The sequence below is a fragment of the Malania oleifera genome, chromosome 7 (genome assembly GCF_029873635.1).
Source record: "Malania oleifera isolate guangnan ecotype guangnan chromosome 7, ASM2987363v1, whole genome shotgun sequence".
In the NCBI taxonomy this organism is placed as follows: Eukaryota; Viridiplantae; Streptophyta; class Magnoliopsida; order Santalales; family Ximeniaceae; genus Malania; species Malania oleifera.
Window position 1 is genome coordinate 63087151 of NC_080423.1, and position 19373 is coordinate 63106523.

The 19373-nt window shown below is 35.4% G+C and overlaps 1 protein-coding gene across 4 annotated transcripts in view; it reads right to left on the reverse strand.

The window, feature by feature from the left end:
* Positions 1-12955, reverse strand: part of LOC131160053 (cationic amino acid transporter 1-like) — a 30720-nt gene extending 17765 nt beyond the window's left edge. For 2 of the 4 annotated variants that reach the window (XM_058115364.1, XM_058115362.1), the window contains exon 1: positions 12440-12775. The gene's annotated coding sequence lies outside the window, so the exon portion shown is untranslated. Of the gene's footprint in view, positions 1-12439 lie in introns of all 4 variants that reach the window. The other 2 variants (XM_058115361.1, XM_058115363.1) reach the window with 2 other exon arrangements.
* Positions 12956-19373: the final 6418 nt, after the last annotated feature.

The window sequence follows — 19373 nt, forward strand, 5'->3', positions numbered from 1 at the left end:
GAGAGAGAGAGAGAGAGAGAGAGAGAGAGAGAGAGAGAGAGAGAGGAGTTTAAAAACCAAATTTAAAATGATTTAAAGACGTAGTGGGGCTCATGTGGGGCTTGATGGATCCCCTACCTCCTATGCTAATAGCTAAAGAGAGGAAACAATTTTGAATTAAAAAAAAAAATAGTCAGACTCCGATGGGACCCCTTCCTCTACTGTGAGAGAGGGCAGGTGGGAGAGAAAGGACAAAAGAAAAAAAAATCAAAACCTAGATTGGGGAAAAAAAAACTGCGCCATGTGTTAGTGCTAGGTTGGTCCTATGAAGGATTCATATATAGTATAAATATCAATAATTGTAAATACTAGCTATTAATGATAATAATATTAATACTAATAATATTGCTTTAAATTAATAGTAGTTAATTATAATAATGATAATAAAAAATAAAATAATAAAAAATGGCAAATAATATTGATGAATACTAGTCAATGATGATTATATTAATAATAAATAGTGACTCTAGTATTAACAATGTATAGATAGTAATAATAATTTTAAATATAATAATAACAATATAATAAATATAGATAATATATAATTAATCTAACAATGTTATTAACATAATAATAATAATAATAATAATAATAAGCACAAAAGGCACCGGCCTTCTTTAAGATTTGGTAACAAAAAAATAAATCATTGAAATTTCAAAAATTCCTTAGACTTCCCTTGAGATTTGATAAAGAAAATGCAAAATTCTCTCATAAGGTCTCAGAACTACATGCCTCCTTTAACATTTGATTTTTTGTGATATTTGTACCCCCTCCATGGCTTCTCTTTTTGTCAAATAAAATGGGTCCACATCTTTTGGAAAATTCTAGGAGAGGTTGGTGAAGATTTTAAATTTTTAAGAAAGATATATGTTCTTTTTCCTAACCTTAAGGTGGTCCTTATAATTTTTGAAACTTTCATAAGACATTTGTGTCATTTTGTCAAACCTCAAAAGTGATAGTTAGTTAAAGAAAAAAAATTTAAGGTAAACTACACTAACCTCAATCCCCCTGTGATTTGACAAAGAGACAATGACCTTTTTTGAGGTTTCAAAAATTTCATGGACTCCATCCTCTTGAGATTTTAAGAATTTCATAAATCTCCCTTGATGTTTGTTAAAAAGATACAAATATATCATTGCATTTTACAAAAAAAAAAAAGTATTTAAGGAGTGTGTTAGCTTTACCATGATCCCAAGAGGGGGGTGAATTGGTATTTTTAAACTTTAACCCCTAGGTATTCCTCCTAACAGTAGTATGTTCACAATCCTATGGTCAATCTAATGCGAATAATATAAATATATCATAAAATTAACTGAAGCAGTTTAATTAATCGCACAAGTACCAAAAAGCTAGTAAATAAAGGATGACATGCAGATATGTTATCGAGGTTCAGCCAACTACCTACGTCCCCGCCTTGGCTAACCAGCACAAGGATTATCACGATATCTTACTCACTTAAACGGGTAGAGTGGCACCTATACAAACCAGGTCAAATTATCACAGGGCTGACCTCAACCTTAACCAATCCTTACCGGGTTGGATTACCGCCCCCTCAAGCCACGCCTAGAATCTCTCAGATATACAATCAAAAGGTACAATGTATGGGTGCTTTCACGTAAAGCAAATTTGTACTACAAATGCGCACAATATCACATACACCATAGATGATTTAATAATGTAAGCTCAGTGTGGTCTAAGTAGTTTAACTCTCAAAGATGTTTTCTATCAGTATAGTGAGTACGTGAGAGTATCAATAATAATCTGTGTATTTCAAAATATTCAATCAAACGTGTTCACACAGAATATCAAACAAGCCTCAAGAATATCAATCAATAGAATGTCTCAATCACATGAATATGTATATGCTTAGATTGCAAGATATATGTAATCTTTGTATTTTAGCAAATGATATAGAATTGAATGAATATTGCCACAAAGATTAATATAACACATACAAATATCTTTTCACAAATATATCGATATGAATACCACAAGATATTTGAGTACATTTGAAAGTGTTTTTGCAAGCCAAAAACAAATACAAACTTACTAAGATATTACAATGAGAATGCAACACTTAGAAGTTCAGCAAAGTCTTCTTAGGATAGGCTTATGAGAAAAGCTCCCTAAGAATACTTAGGTAATGCTCTCAAGAAAATCGATTCAAACAATCAAAGAATAAAAGAGCAAAACCTCAAACCAATAACACTCAAATACACTTACAAATGATTTTGAGATGAAGTAGGTAAGTTTGAGTAGATTTTGAGATAGTATGAGCAATAGGAAGTATTTAGCTTTGAGAGAGAAATTTGATTTTTGGTTTTTACTAATCAATCCTTAATTCTCCCAAATGAAGGAGTATATATAGACATACTGAAAATTTTGACCGTTGGAAACCTATTAGGGATTGTTAGAAAAGTTTAATGACATTTAAATCAATTTAACCCTGTTTAAAATTATTAACCGCGGTAAAAAAATAGAAGCAACTCGAGAGGTCCGGTCGACCAGAAATGTTTCGGTTGACCAGGACTCAAGTGGTACAGTCGACCAAGGGTATTTTGAACTGAGTGATCGGTCGACCGGGGGACGGCGATTTTCCAAATCTCTGAGTTTCGATCGACTAGGACATTCTGAACAACTTGGTTCGGTCGACCAGACCATTGGGAATTCTCTCGAGGACCCTCCGGTCGACCAGGTAGTTGGAGTATAAAAGTGGTCGGTCGACCGGGAGGTCAAAATGTTGACTCCCAGGTGGTTCGGTTGACTGGGGTCAAATGAACTGAAGGGCTCGATCGACCGGACCGTGGTCAACATGTTGACCCGGACCAGTTTCGGTCGACCAAAAGGAAATGACCTGCGTGGGGCGGTCGATCGAAAGTACATGACTTGTACATTTTTGTCCTTTTTCAAGCATGCAATTACCCAAGTCAAATATTCAAACATATGTATGCATGAGTGAGTGTCCTAGGGTCATTTGGTCTAAAATTAAGACACTGAAAAAGTCCGGTGTCGGTCGACCGTACACCCTAAGGTCTTTCTAAGGTCCTTTTTCGTTCATGGTTTGTTTTGAGCTTACGTAGTAAATCATACATGTGATGTGTGTGTGAGCTTATTACAAATCAAATACCTACTTACTATTACAGACCAATTAAATATATATTACAATATTGAATAAAATTTGGTCTTCAGTTCTTTATTTTCTCCATGTGCATGTGTATTATGAGTTTAACAGTTTTGGTTCCTGCACATATTCTCAAACGCCTATTAGATATATAATGAGTATTTGTCATAATCAAAACCGGGCGTGACCCATAGGGTCAACAGAGTGCATGTGTCCCAAAAATCAAAAGTCAGGGGAAGTTTGTGGCATATTTGAAATCTTAGGGGAGGTTCCTGTAATGATTTAAATTTTAGGTGAGATCCCTGCCTTTTTAGAAAATTTTAGGGGAGGTCAGTTTAAAATTTTATTATTTCATTGTGTAAATTTCATGAATTTTTATAATATTTTTTAAGATTTAATGACTTAAAACTTTATTTTTTAAAAAAAATAAGGAAAAAATTGGACATAGTCAACTCTGATTAGTGGGTGAGCATAGTTTGGATTGTTAGGCACAAGTGTTGCAATATTGGAGAGAGAGAGAGAGAGAGAGTGGAACCTGAAAGGTATGAAACCTTGGTTAGCAGTGCACAATCGTGGTGATAGGCTTTCTTCTTCTTCTTCATCCTCTGTATTTGTTTGATTTCTTTTTTTTTTTTTGGAAGTTCTAGTCATCTTTTTAGGAGAGGAGTGAGTACATGCATAGGGAGGTGATTAGATGAGATATACCTATCAAATGTTGAAGATTAAACTTGACGGTGGGACAGTGGTAGCAAAACTTGGTTGGCAACTGCTCCACCAACCCAGCCCAATATTGTTGAATTTTCTGAACTGTAGACAACCTACTCCACCTACCAACCAATTTCGTTGAAATTATATCAACCTACTATCCATCCTTTGCTATAAATAGATGTGTGTGTGTAATGTAATATGTGGTGTAGAGAGGGTGAATAACCAGTGAGTGAGAGAAATTGTATTTTGAGTTGTCTGTAATTTTTCATTATTGAAAGTTATTTGTATTTCCAGATTGAAATCAATTGAGTGTTTTTGTGTGCAATTTTCACTGAATTTCAATCACAACCAGTGATTGAGTGAGTCACCTCTACCCATCAATGGTATTAGAGCTTTAGATTTGCCGGAAATCGCCAAACAAAGGCAAACAGAGGGGAAATTCAATTTTTTCCCAAATTTGAAGTTACTCTAAATCCAAAATTGAGCATACTATTGTGAAATTTGCGTTGATACGAGTTCGGAGGTGAAAATCATGCTTCAAATGGAGTCTAAGAGCCCTTACATGTACTTTTATGCGCCGCCAGCGAATTTAGCGTTAGCGACACGCGCCTCATGCGCCTTAAAGATTACTGACCAGAGAAGTCACATGCTACACACGTCATCACATGTTTTCTCTACCTGATTGACGTGATCTGACCCGAAAACCCAATCCCCAACCCGGCCCAGCAACTAGCAACCTGGATCCTCACCCGCGAGCACTACCTGACCCGGCTGACCGACTCGTGCCCACTTGCCGACACCCGGCATACCCGAAAGCTGCCATGTGGTGATAACGATAATTACTAACGCCATTAACGTTCGTTAAGTTAAACCGGCCCAGTCAAACCGGTTTAGAATTGTTTTGGCCAGTTCATGATTTTTAAAAAGGTTCTTTGTAACCCAAAACTAGTTCCTAAGGTTTTTCGACCTTCTAAACACATTGGTGGCATCATATCTGCCAAAATATATCCCCATCACTCTATTTTTTGATATATTAAATCTAATTGCTAATGGTACTACACAAGATGTTATTCCAAAGCTGACACTGGAGAACTATGACAATTGGTCTATTCAAATGAGAGCCTTACTTGGTGCTCAGGATGTCATGGACATCATTGAAGATGGGTACAAAGAAGCCCCATCCAAAGAAGATGAAACAACTATGTCTGACACTCAAAGAATGATCTTGTGAGCCAATCAAAAGAAGGATTGCAAGATGAAGTCCATAATCAATCAAGGCCTTGATGAGGTCACGTTTGAAATCATCGCCTACGCCAAGACGTCTAAGAAGTTTGGGACTCTCTCCATCAAACACACAAAGGTGTAGACAAAGTAAAGAAGATTCGTCTTTAAACATTGTGAGGTGATTTTGAATCTTTAAGAATGAAATCTACCGAATCTATTGCTGACTACTATACATGAGTTATGGTAGTAGCAAATCAATTAAGAAGAAATGGAGAGACTCTCAATAATGAGAGAATTTGTGAGAAATTTTTGCGATCTTTGGATCCAAAATTTGATTATATAGTTGTGACCATAGAAGAAACAAAAGATCTAGAAACCATGTCCGTAGAAGAACTCGTGGCCCCCCTCTAGGCCCATGAGCAAAAACTCAACAGAAGGAGTGAAGATAAGTTTGAGAAATTTTGAATCTAGAGAAGGCGGCAGAGGCGGAAGAGGTCCCACTAGAGAAGGACAAAATCAATAAAACTATGTCCCACGAGGCAGAGGACAAGAAAGAAGAGGGGGATACAATAACTGTCCGAACATAGACAAAGGAAATGTTCAGTGCTACAACTGCCACAAGTACAGATACTACAGTAATGAGTGTAGAGGTAATCCCCAAAATCATGAAGTAAATGAAAATTCTAACTTTGCAGAAAAGGAGAAAGTCGAAAGAGAATCATTGATGCTGATGGCACACAATTCAACCCACTAGGACCAAAATGTTTAGTACCTTGACTCTGGAGCCAGCAATCACATGACTGGTTGAAAGAACCTATTCAATGAACTTAATAAGAAAGTTCAGGGAGAGATATCATTTGGTGATCTCTCTAAAGTCCCAGTTTGAGAAAGGGAAAATGTCTTAATCAAGAGGAAGGATGAAGATCATGCTTTTATTTCCAACGTGTACTATATGCCAGCCATGAAGACTAATATACTTAGTTTCGGACAGCTTGTGGAGAAAGGCTACTGAATTAGCTTTAGAGATAAGCATATGGTGATAACAAACACTCGAGGTAAGCTAGTTACTTGAGTACAAATGGAAAAGAATCGAATGTTTTCGTTCGCCATTCAACATGATACGCTAAGGTGTTTAAGCAATATCATCAAATATTGGCTATGGCATCTCAGGTTCAAACATCTGAGCTTTGAAAGTTTGAAACTTTTGAGAAGTAAGAAGATGGTAAAAGGGTTACCCAACATCCACCACCCAAATATGATATGTGAAAGTTTTGTTCTAAGCAAGCAACATAGATGCTACTTTGGAAAACAAGCTGACTGGAGATCTACCATGCCGCTCCAGCTAGTACACATATACGTGTGCAGTCCATTGAGGCCATTTTCAAATGGATAGAACCGATACTTCCTCACCTTTATTGACGATTACAATAGGAAGACGTTGCTTTATTTTCTAAAAAGTAAGTCAAAGGTGTTTTCATAAGTTCAAAGAGTTCAAAGCTCTTGTGGAGAAATAGAGTGGCTATCACATCAAGTCACTCCAATCAGACTAAGAAGGAGAGTACAAGGATGAAGCTTTTCTGGAATTCCTTAGGCAACAAGGGATTCAAAAATAGTTCTCACCAACCTACACTCCCCAGTTGAATGGTGTAACATATAGGAAGAACCGAACGATCCTTAACATGGCCAGGAACATGTTAAAGGATAAGAATGTGCCCAAAAGTTTTTGGACAGAAACAGTATCATGTGCAGTTTATCTGCTTAACATGTGTCCTACGAAGAGTCTTGATATAAAGACACCACATGAAGCCTGGAGTACTCATAAGCCCAATGTGAGTCATCTTAGAGTATTTGGCTCCATAGCCTATGCCAAGATCCTAGAGATAAGAAGGACAAAGTTGGAAGATAAATGAGAGAAATATATCCTTGTTGGATACGGTGACAACACCATGGGATATCGACTATACAATCCCATCAACAAGAAAGTTATTCATGGTAGGGATGTCCTTTTTTAAGAAAATGAATCCTAGAAGTAGGATCATGCTGAATCTTCCAAAGATGTAGAATTGACGGTTGAAGGAGAAGAACCCACACAAACAAGAAAAGTGGCTATCGAGTCACAAATTCCTGAGCTGCAGACACCTTCACATGGTTCACCACAGAGGAATGAATCTCCATCACCAATTGAGCATGAAATCTCATATATGAGGCCTAGAGGAGCTCGTAAACTAGCTGATCAGTATGAAACTACGGAACCAATAGAAGAGTATGTTACACTATATTGTTTATCGTTGACTAGTGATCCGGTTAGCTTTGAGGAGGCTAACGAAGAAGAAAAATGGAGAAAAGCGATGGATGAGGAGATTCAATCCGTCAAGAAGAACAAGACTTGGGAGTTAACAAATCTCCCAAAGGGACGCAAAACTATTGGTGTGAAATGGGTCTACAAGACCAAGAAGAATGCTTAAGGAGAAGTTCAGAGGTACAAAGCAAGACTTGTCGCCAAGGGTTTGAAGTAGAAAGAAGGGATCGATTATAGAGAAATCTTTGCCCCGGTTGCCAGGCTTGAAACCATCAGATTACTAATTTCACTATCAGCACAAAATGGTTGGAAGATTTACTAGCTAGACGTGAAATCAGCATTTCTGAATGGTTTTCTCGAAGAAGAGATATATATCGATCAACCACATGGATATGTGAAGAAAGGAAAATAAGATAGAGTGTGCAAGCTGAAAAAAACACTCTATGGTTTTAAGCAGGCACCTCGTGCGTGGAACATGAGGATTGATGACTATTTCCAGAAGAATGGATTTTAGAAGTGTCCATATGAGCATGCACTATACATGAAGATGGAGATAAATGGAAGCATGTTGATTGTATGCCTCTATGTTGATGATCTAATTTTCACCGACAACAATCCAGAGATGTTTGCCACTTTCAAGAGGAGCATAATCAAAGAATTCGAAATGACGGATATTGACAATATGACTCATTTTCTTGGCATAGAAGTCATGCAAAGCGAGAAGGGAATCTTCATCGCCTAGAGCCACTATGCAAAAGAAGTTCTGAATAAGTTTGGGATGGACAAATGCAACCCTGTGACAACTTCAGTTGAAACGGGATTGGAGTTGAGAAAGAATGGGCAAGGAAATGTTAACCCCACATATTTCAAGAGTTTGGTTGGAAGCTTGAGGTATTTGATGTGCACTAGACCAAACATGCTCTATGGAGTTGAACTTGTCAGCAGGTATATGGAGACTCCTCACCAGCCCCATTTGAATGTAGGAAAGAGGATACTCCGCTATGTCAAGGGTACTATCATCGATGGTATGTTCTATTCATCAAGAAGTGATTGTAAACTTATTGGCTATTTAGATAGCGATTGGGGAAGAGATCTTGATGAAAGAAAAAACTCGACTGGATTCACATTCTTCATGGTAGATACAACATTTACATGATTATCAAAGAAGCAAACCATTGTAACGTTGTCATCATATGAAGCTGAGTATGTTGCTACCAACTTAGCTGTTTGTCATGGTATATGGATCAGAAATGTACTGAACTATCTGAGATTTCTTCAAAAAAGCTCCACAAAAGTCTACATCAACAATCAATTAGCAGTTGCACTTGCGAAGAATCCAGTATTTCATAAAAGAAGCAAGCATATTGATGCTCGGTATCATTTTATTAGGGAACATATCAAGAAGAAAGAAGTGGAGCTTATGTTTTGTAGAACGAATGATCAGATTGCTGATATTTTCACGAAACCACTCAGGCATGATATTTTTGCAAGATTGAAGACAATGTTTGGAATGACAAAGACATGAGAGTCAAGTTTAAGTGGGGATGTTAAAGATTAAACTTGACAGTGGGACGGTGGCAGCAAAACTTGGTCGGTAGCTGCTCCACCAACCCAACCCAATATTGTTTAATTTTATGAACTGTAGAAAACCTACTCCACCTACCAGCCAATTTCATTGAAATTAATATCAACCTACCATTTATCCTTTGTTATAAATAGATGTGTGTGTGTGTGATGTAATATATGGTGTAGAAAGGGCGAATAACTAGTGAGTGAGAGAAATTGTATTTTGAGTTGTCTATAATTTTTCATTATTGAAAGTTAATTGTATTTTCATATTGAAATCAATTGAGTGTATTTGTGTGCAATCCTTATTGAGTTTAAATCACAACCAGTGATTGAGTGAGTCACCTCCACCCATCATCAAAATGGATAAAATCCATTAATACGAACCGAATTCGATCCACTTAAATTGACTCATGATCGATCCGCACATTAAATGAATCAAATATGGTTTGAACTTTTTTTATCCGCCTCTAAATGAGTTAGTTGGCAGATTTTGGATTTTATCCTATGAATATCCGCTTATTCGCTAACAACAAATGTTTAAATTTATTGATAATTTCATATGGTCTTGCTTATTAGGCATCAAATCAATTAACATAAGTTGTATAAGCCAAGATCAAGTCTCCAACTCTCAACTGTTGCACTACTGTATGCATCTCTAGGTCTACCCTATGTTCACATAATTAAAATCCAAATACTCAATTTTCTCATGATCAAAACAAAAGTCTCTAAATTCATGTTCTAAAAAAAAAAAAATTTATAATTTTGCAATTAGTTATTAAATGTTTAATATATTATCAAATTATAATTTTAAAACTAACTTCAGTTATTGTGTTACAAATAAATTATACATCGGAGAGTAAAAAATAAATTATATTAGCAATAATAATGATAGATTATCTGCCATCCTCCACAAATTATCTAATCTGAACCGCCATAAATCTGCAACTTAAATGAATCAGATATGAATTGTAATATTCTCACCTAATAATCCACTTAATCCGCCATGAATTATCTAATATGAACCACTTTGTCAAGTCTACGGGTGGAAAAACAGGTCAAAACTTGATGGGTGACCTGTGACTTGCCCATTTAAAATGGGTTCAAGTTTTATGCAAGTTGATCCGTTTATAAATAGGTCTACCCGGGTTTAGGTTGGGTGACCCGCCGGGTGACCCGTTTACATTAAACCCTATTACACATTTTCACTTGGCATCTAGTAATAAGAATGAAGCCCAAAGATTCTTCAATTGAATTCCCATAAAAATACCAAAAACATTGAGAAAACGTAGCAAGCAGCAGCTCAAATAACAGCAACAATCTCAAATGTTGGATGACAAGTCGAAGAAGAAAGGGGAGTAGGAATTGAAGAAACGAACTATGAGGGTTCAGGCTGGGTCACCTACGGCAGTTCTTCTTCTTTTTCTCTTGCTGTGGTTGCCTCCCTCATAGTCTCACGTTGATGACACCGTGGTCACCTCTCTCTCTTGTAGTCTCGCAGTGCTCTCTTGGACATTGCCCATTTGGCCATGGTCACCTCTCTCGCAGTCTCACGCTGACGATGCTATGGTCACCTTTCACTCTCTTATAGTCTTGCGAATCAAACCCCTTCTTCTTCCTTAACCAAGAGAGAGGGATCTATTCTTCTTAATTTATTTGCTTTAAAATTTTAAAATCAATAATTTTTTTTCTAAAGGGGTAATTTGTGACCCGCTTGTTTAATAAATGGGTGAGCTAGGGTCTACATGGTTGTAACCGTTTAACTTCGACTCGTTTACGATCTGAACTGTTAACGATCCGTCCGAGCCCGGCTTGTGAACTCGTTTTTCCACCTCTAGTGAGGTCTACGATGAGATTAGGGAAAATAGAAAATGGGTCCAGAACAATGTTGGTAGTCTAGGAAGTGTAAAAACACAAATATGTGCATTCATGTTGCTTTATTATTTTCCTAAAGTATGTATGGGCTTGTGAAGTGCACATGTGCCCTTCATAGCCACGTGCAAGTGTGTGCTTACAATATACTATATGTGGAGCACATGTAAGCATGTGTGCTTATGCCTTACGCATGCGCTACACGTATGTCCCATAAAAAACACATGCAAACATCACTATTACGTACCACGTGTATGGTACACGTTGGCTCATGCACCACAAGGCCTACATGTGTGACTTATCTCCTTGTCTTTTTATTAAAATTTTTAATTTTTATGCAAAAGATAAAACATATTTATATAGAAGTAAAATATTTTAAAATTAAAATAAATGACAAGAAAGCTAGAAAAATTTGAAAATAAAATAAATGTAGTATTTTCTCGATTTTTATCCATCAATTTTTTAATTGTTCCAGGACACTGTAGACCTCTATAGAGCATTCAAGAGGGAGAAAAAAGGCTAAAAAAATGCAGTAAGATGAACTACTAGTCAAAATGGTCATCTATAATTGTCTTTCTTAACTAATTTTGGTCATAAAAATGTTTGACAAAGATAAAAATGTCCATTTAATTTGGCTAAGATCTTGTATGCCAAACAAAACTACCCATGAAGCTTCCCATATGGAAGAAATCTTAGTGACTATCTAGAAACTTAGACCATAAAATAGATTATCTGTGGGACTTGCTTCCCCAACGTCGGATAAATTTGAGTAAAAACAAGAAAGGATCCTTCACATGGACTCTTGGCACTACCTTTGATAGATCCAAAAAATAAATAGTTGTCCATAAGGATTTAGGAACCTTACCCTAGATAAATTTGTAATTTTTTTAGCTATATTTATTACTTTAATTATTATAGGTACTATAGTTATTACTATTATTATTATTATTATTATTATTATTATTATTATTATTATTATTATAGCCCTTTAATTATTTATTAACTATAAACATTGTTATTGTTTTATTATTATTATTATTATTATTATTATTATTATTATTATTATTATTATTTGTGCATTATTATTTTTACAAACATTTATTATTATTTTTGTGTATTAACTATCATAGCCAAGTGGATCACTATGCACGGGTTCGATTGCCATTGTTCATCCTCTTTTGAAGTAATAGAAAGAAAAGTAATGTCTAAAGTCAGAAAGTCAAAATCGAATAAAGGATTCCTCACTTCTTTCTCTCATGTGAAACTGGGATTGAGACTTTCATGTCGCGTGACTCTAAGTGATCAAAAAAAGAAGATTTAGAAGAACTCATATTATTAGTTGTAGATTATTATTATCATTATCATTTAATAACATTTATTATTATTTTGCATATTAATTGTCATTGTGTGTACTTACCATAATAATAATAATAATAATAATAATTTGGTTATATACTAATTAATAAAATCCATAAATACTAACTAAAACTGATTAAAGATCTTATTATTTCCTTTGTCATCTCATGAATTTAATACATTATTAAAAGATTTTTTTTATGATTTTTATGAATTTAAGAGAGAGAGAGAGAGAGAGAGAGAGAGAGAGGAACCTGAAAGGGGTGGAACCCTAGTGGTCAAAGAACAGTGGTGACAAAAAGCTTTCTTCTTCTTCTTCTTCTTCTTCCTCTTTCTCCTTTTATTTCCGATCCTACTTTCCTTATATGGTTCTATGATTTTTTCTTCTTCTTTTTGGAACTATTTGTGAGGTGTTTAGGAGAGGGGAGAGTATTTATAGGTGTGATGAGAAGTGGTTGGGGTGAGAATCAAATATGGACTAGTGAAGATTGGGGCTTGAACAATGTTTATAGGAGTGAGTGTAAAAACACAAAGACCCATGCATTTGTGTGCCTAGGAGAGAGAGAGAGAGAGAGAGAGAGAGAGAGAGAGAGAGAGAGAGAGAGAGAGAGAGAGAGAGAGAGAGAGCAAACGGATCCAGGAGTGGAATCCTTACAACTAGAGCACAAAAGCGGCAATAAGCTTCCCTCTTCTTGTTCTTCTTTCTTCTTTTCCTTCCTACTTTCCTTATATGTTTCTTACATTTTTTTTTTCTTTTTGGAAGTGTTGATGATGTGTCTAGGAGAGGTGAGAATATTTATAGGTGTAAACCAAAGTGATTGGGGGTGAGAATCAAGGATTGACAAGTGAAGATTCGGGCTAACACAAGAAGCCTTAAAACATAGATTTGCGCATTCATGTGCCATTATTATTTTTCTAAAATAGGTACATGTCTATGAGGTGCACATGCACACATCATGGCCACACATAGTTGTGTGCACCAAAGGTGTTGCAGTACATTGCATATGGGGCACATGTCCACATGCATGCGCAGACGTCTAACACCCTACATGTTTGTCACATAAGTGGCATGTGAGAAACACACACATGCCATCATTACATTGTAATTATGCGTTCAATGCTTGCTTGTGCATCGCAAAGTGTTGTATTTATGTGACTTGTCTCTTTTTCTTCTTTTTTTTTTGGATTATAAAATTTACAATTTTTCTTTCAAAGAAAGCATATATTTTTGTATAAGTAAGATACCTAAAAAAAAAAAAAAATCTAAGAAAATTAGAAAAAAAAAAAATCAAGAAGAAAAGATTAAATAAATATGAAAATTCTCAATTTTTGTGTAATGATTTCTAAAATGTCCAAGATCACCTTGGACCCCCTATAAAGAATTTCAAGGGGAGAAGAAATGGATAAAACCTCCCAATAAGATCAACTACTAATCAAAATCAACATCTATAGTATCCCTTCTTGTACTAATTAATAGCTTTGCATGAAAACATTTAGCAAAGATGGAGAAGTTCATTTTAATCAAAATCTTGTATACTGTTGAAACCCTAATTGTCTGGGGTTAATTTGGTCAAAATTTGGGTCAATTTGGAGTTTAAAAAGCAATTATGGATGAATTTGAGTTCAATAATGGTTAATAGAAGACCAATTCTATTTCTTTTTGCATTTCAATATACAAATCTCGCATTTAGAGTATTGCAGAACCTTAATTTTGTGTTTTAAGACTCAACTAATCAATAATAGAGTAAGAAAAGGGCCCAAATGCCCCCATTAAACATGAAGGGGAGATTTTTTAATGTTTAGGGATATTTTTGGAAAAAAAGAGCAAAAAGGGGCAAGAAACCCTAGTCTTTATCTATTTAAATGAGCTTAAGGCTCAAAGAAGGGGAGGAAATCGGAGGCAAAGGAAACACACATTAAACACAAAGGAGAGTTGCATACCAAAATCGCCCTAAGACGGTCGACCAAATATGTAGTTCAAAATTGACATGGTCGACCAAACCCATTAATATGGTCAATCAAACCTTTAATATGGTTGACTGAACCTCTCGGGTTGGAAATTTTTTAAGGGCTAAAATGTCATTAATTTTTTAATTAAACTTTTCCAAAATACTGAGCGTGTCCCCAATGGTCATAATTTTCGGAAAATCTATAAATACCCCTTCATAACTTCAGATTAGCAACTTTGATTAACTCCAAATTTCTCTCTAATCCTTTGTTAATCAAAATTCCCCCAAACCATTTTTTATTGCAAAAATCATTCCTTTGGGGCAAATGTTTTAAACAAAAACTCTCCAACTCTCTTTCCATTCACTTGTTTCAAAATCACTTTGGAAGAGAGTATATTTATTTTGAGCATTTCATTTGTATTCACATACACATACTCTCACTTGTTATTTATTTTATGAAAATCATATTGAGAGTATTGGTTGGGTTTCTCCCAGTTATTTTCATGATAAATATTTTTCGGAAGAAAGTTATTTATTGTACAAATATTTTCTTAAGCTTAAATTCCTAAATTCTCCAAATATTCTTTATTTGAAAAAATATTTATAAGAGAACAATAATACTCATTTTTCATAAATACTTTATTTGTGCAAACTTATTTGATAGCACCCTTACTCAACTGAGCATAATGCATATCATATTAGAGTGCATGTAGAGCTTAAGCGTGTACATTTTTGCTTATATGTTTCAAAAGCATTTTTATGTATTGATTGGGTTCAGCCAGGAATGGAACTGGGGAGTCTTAGCCCCGTAAGTGAGATAAGTTGGGTTCAGCCTTATAATTGAGTTGGGGGTTTCCTCTTCCCGTACGGAGAGGATGTAAATGACTTATGCTCCATCTGTTTAAGTGAGTAGGGATAGTGTAATCCTTGGGGGGTATGCCGAAGGCGAGGACGTAGGTTGGTTTAGCCGAACCTCAATAACAAATATCCTCTCTCTCTCTCTCTCTCTCTCTCTCTCTCTCTCTCTCTCTCTCTCTCTCTCTCTCTCTCCTTATCTAATTTAATTTATGCGCTTTAAATTCAGCATGTGTATGCTTGTTCACTCATCACTCATGACTTTAACTAATTGCATGCACACATTTATTTTAATTGAGATACGCGTGTATACCTGCACTCACAATTTTGTTATTTTACATACACGTTTGTTTTATGAATGAGATTTGATATGTGGTAAATCGACATAAATTTTTAATTTAGCCAAAATATTTTTAAAACCCAATTCACCCCTCTCTTGGGATCACACCAATTCCAGCATTCTTGGAAAGCATCTTAGAAAAGTTGTAGTCCTAAGGGGGGGGGGGGGAAGAATTGGATATTTTAAAATTTTAAGCTAATGCTTTAATAATTTTTAAACACAAATTAAGCACGTGATCTAAATGAGCAAATGCAATTAACAATCACAACAAATATAAAAAAAATATGAGTATGCTTAATTTAAAGAGATTAGGGAAGAGAGAATAAAACCCGCCTTTTTACAAGGTTTTGGAAATCCTTACCTATGTCCTTGCCTTAAGCAACCCACTTAAGGATGCCACTATGTACTCCTCCAATAGGTGGAGAAAACATCTATATTTCAGTACGCAGAGAAGCCTTTACAATCCCTTCTTCAATAGGTGGAGTTACCTCTATCCTTCACTAGGTGATGATGCCTCTCTCCTTTACTTAGGCAGAGTTGCCTCTCTCTTTCAATAGTTGGAGTTGCATCTCTCTTTCACTAGGCAGAGTCACCTCTCTCCTTTAATAGGCAGAGATGCATCTATCTTTCGATAGGTGGAGATGCCTTTACACGTGGAATCAACAAAGATTATGTACAAAGAGTGCTCCTTAATTGAGCGAATAAGTACAATAAGAATACCACGCTAATATACTCTCAAAAGATTATGAATGAAGCTCAAGAAGTAACTAGATGGTGAGCACTTGAAAGATAAATGGTAGGCTCTCAAAGGCTTGGGTCCTTAACTACCAAAGATAAAATTTATAAACCTAACTAACCCAAGTTTAGTAGAACAATGAGTAAGTCGGGACTTGAATTATGTAACACAACAATTGAAGTTAGTTTTCATATTATAATTTGGTAATGTATTAAACATTTAATAACTAATTGAAAAATTATATTTTTTTATATTTTTTAGAACATGAATTTAGAAACTTTTGTTTTGATCATTAGAAAATTGAGTATTTGGAATTGAATTATGTGAACATAAGGTGGACCTAGAGATGCATACAGTAGTGCAACAGTTGAGAGTTTGAGACTTGATCTTGGCTTATACAACTTATGCTAATTGATTTGGTGCCTAATAAGCATGATCATATGAAATTATCAATAAATTTAAACATTAGTTATTAGCGAATAGGCAGATTTTCATATGATAAAATCCAAAATTTGCCAACTAACTCATTTAGAGGTAGATAAAAAAAGTTCAAACCATATTTGATTCATTTAATGTGCGGATCGGTTATGAGTCAATTTAAGTGGACCGAATTCGGTTTGGATTAATAGATTTTTATCCATTTTGATAGGTACATATCATCTAATCACCTCCCTACACACATACTCACTCCTCTCCTAAAAAGCTGTCTAGAACTTCCAAAAAGAAAAAAAAAATCAAACAAATATAGAGGAGGAGGAGGAAGAAGAAGAAGAAGAAGAAGAAAGCCTATCACCACGATTGTGCATTGCTCACCAAGGTTTCGTAACTTTCAGGTTCCTCTCTCTCTCTCTCTCTCTCTCTCTCTCTCTCTCTCTCTCTCTCTCTCTCTCTCTCTCTCTCTCTCTCCAATATTGCAACACTTGTCCCTAACAATCCAAACTAGCCTCACCCACTGATCTGAGTTGACTATGTCCAATTTTTTCCTTTTAAAAAAAAAAAATTTAAACTCATTAAATCTTAAAAAATATTATAAAAATTCATGAAATTCACACAATGAAATGATAAAATTTTACATTGACCTCCCCCTAAAATTTTCTAAAAAAGCAGGGATCTTGCCTAAAATTTAAATCATTACAGGAACCTCCCCTACGATTTCAAATATGCCACAGACTTCCCCTAACTTTTGATTTTTGGGACACACATTGTAACGTCCTCAAAGTTTACACTATTTTTTTTATTTATAAATATATATAACCATACCTATGCAGTGAAAACATAAGTCATACAACCATATATACTAAAGAATATCAGAATTTAGTACATTCAGACCATAACCATATACAATAACTCCCTCTAGTATCATCTACCCCAAAAATACAAAACCCTGTCATAAACTTACCCTACAACCAGGGTAACCAAGTCAACTCTCTATCCGTGAGCCTGATCTGCTCGCCTAGCCGGCTCACCTGAAAAGTGGTAAAGTAATGGGGTGAGACGACGCTTAGTAAGTGGAAATATGCTATTACTAGTGTGTGGCGACCGAGTCGTAAAATTATATAATAGTATTTAAAACTACATAATCTGTAAAATCTGTAAAACATATGTATAGTAGTTTAAAATATTTGTATCATCTGAACTTTCTATTATTCATACTGCTATATCATACTACATACGACGAAAGTTGTAAAACTGTATACATATATATATATATATATATATATATACATAATTGTGCTCTTTTCCTGAGACTCTGTATGTCATGATTTGTCCCCTCATGACAGGGTTGTGTGGCTCGTAGGTGGGACTTAACTTTGGTCGGTCCTCCAGGTAAGTCATCATACTTTACACTACCTCAGCCCGGCCAGACTGCATCCACTCCTAAGCTTAGGATTGGTTGCTACCTCGTCAAACTGCCCCCCTCAACCCAGTGAACTGGGGAGCTACATCCTCTCTGAGTACAGTTTGACGGTACCCACACACTATCTGAGATATGTGGTTACACTCTATTCTGTATATAGCAACGGTACCGTGCTCTGTAATTGTATCTGTCTATACTCTTTCCACAGGGATTTGATACTATATACATATATACTATACTCTTTTTACTGTTTTCAATATGTTTCCAAAATAACCATAACACATTTAATTTGAACTGTAAATACTGAAATATCTATAGCATCTTGATGCTATAACTGTATAATCTGTCTATACTTTCTATCTGTGTAATCTGTCCGCATGCTTTGAGTGTTATGGAATTTAGGAAAACATAACATTCTGTAAATATTATGTATACTGATATGAATAAATATCTGTGTATGTATATATATATTTATTTATTTATCTGTGAAACTATTTGAATAAAAACTGTATATGTACTTATATCTATCTGTATAATATCATATACTGGAAAAACTGTATAAAATTCTACATTAAATAATATCTACTCAGGCCACACATACTTTAGAATCTCATATTCTGTAAAAGTTACATAATAACTCGTATACATGCACATATGTAAAATTCCTGTTAATATAATTAAATCTCCTAGCATAGTATATTTCCCTTACTTAGTTTCTTAAAAGCCCTCACCGAACTCTGGCCCTACACCCACAGGGTTCTCTACTCAACATCCTGAGAATGACATCCCCCAAAACAAAACATCAGTATTTTCCTGCATACAACATTTCTTATAACTGCAGGGAAAACATATTCTGAATAAAACACCTTACCTTGAATTTGGGATGAATTTCAAACCACTTCCACCGACGATTTGCTCTGGTAGACTTGCAGAGAACTTTCCTAGGAGCGTCGTGGTGGTTTCAGATTGTCGAGCTGACAAGAGACAGGGTCGGGATCAAAAAGAGAAGGGGAGAGGGGTGTAGAGAGAGAATTATAGGGTTTCCTGTGCAAAATTCACATAAAAATCCGGGTTTAGAAGTACTTATAGCTTGGATTTATCAATGAGACACGTCATCTTGTCGACGAGTCTTGTAGAAAGTTCATCGACGAACCTACACCCCTCGTCAACTAGTTTCATACCACTTAAGAACTCTTCTTGGTATCTTCTTGTCAATGAGACGTGACCTCGTCAACGAGGTCCTCTTGAAACTTCGTTAAAGAAACCCCTGTGTTTGTTGACAAATTCCTGTTTAATTTCTTAGGTTATTACATTCTCCCCTCCTTATAAAATTTCGTTCTCAAAATTTACTATTCGTGTTGAACCATCGTTCATATAATCTATCATCCCTAGAAAAAAATGGTTTACTTATTTTATTACTTCCCCTTACTTATGGCGGAGGAATACCATG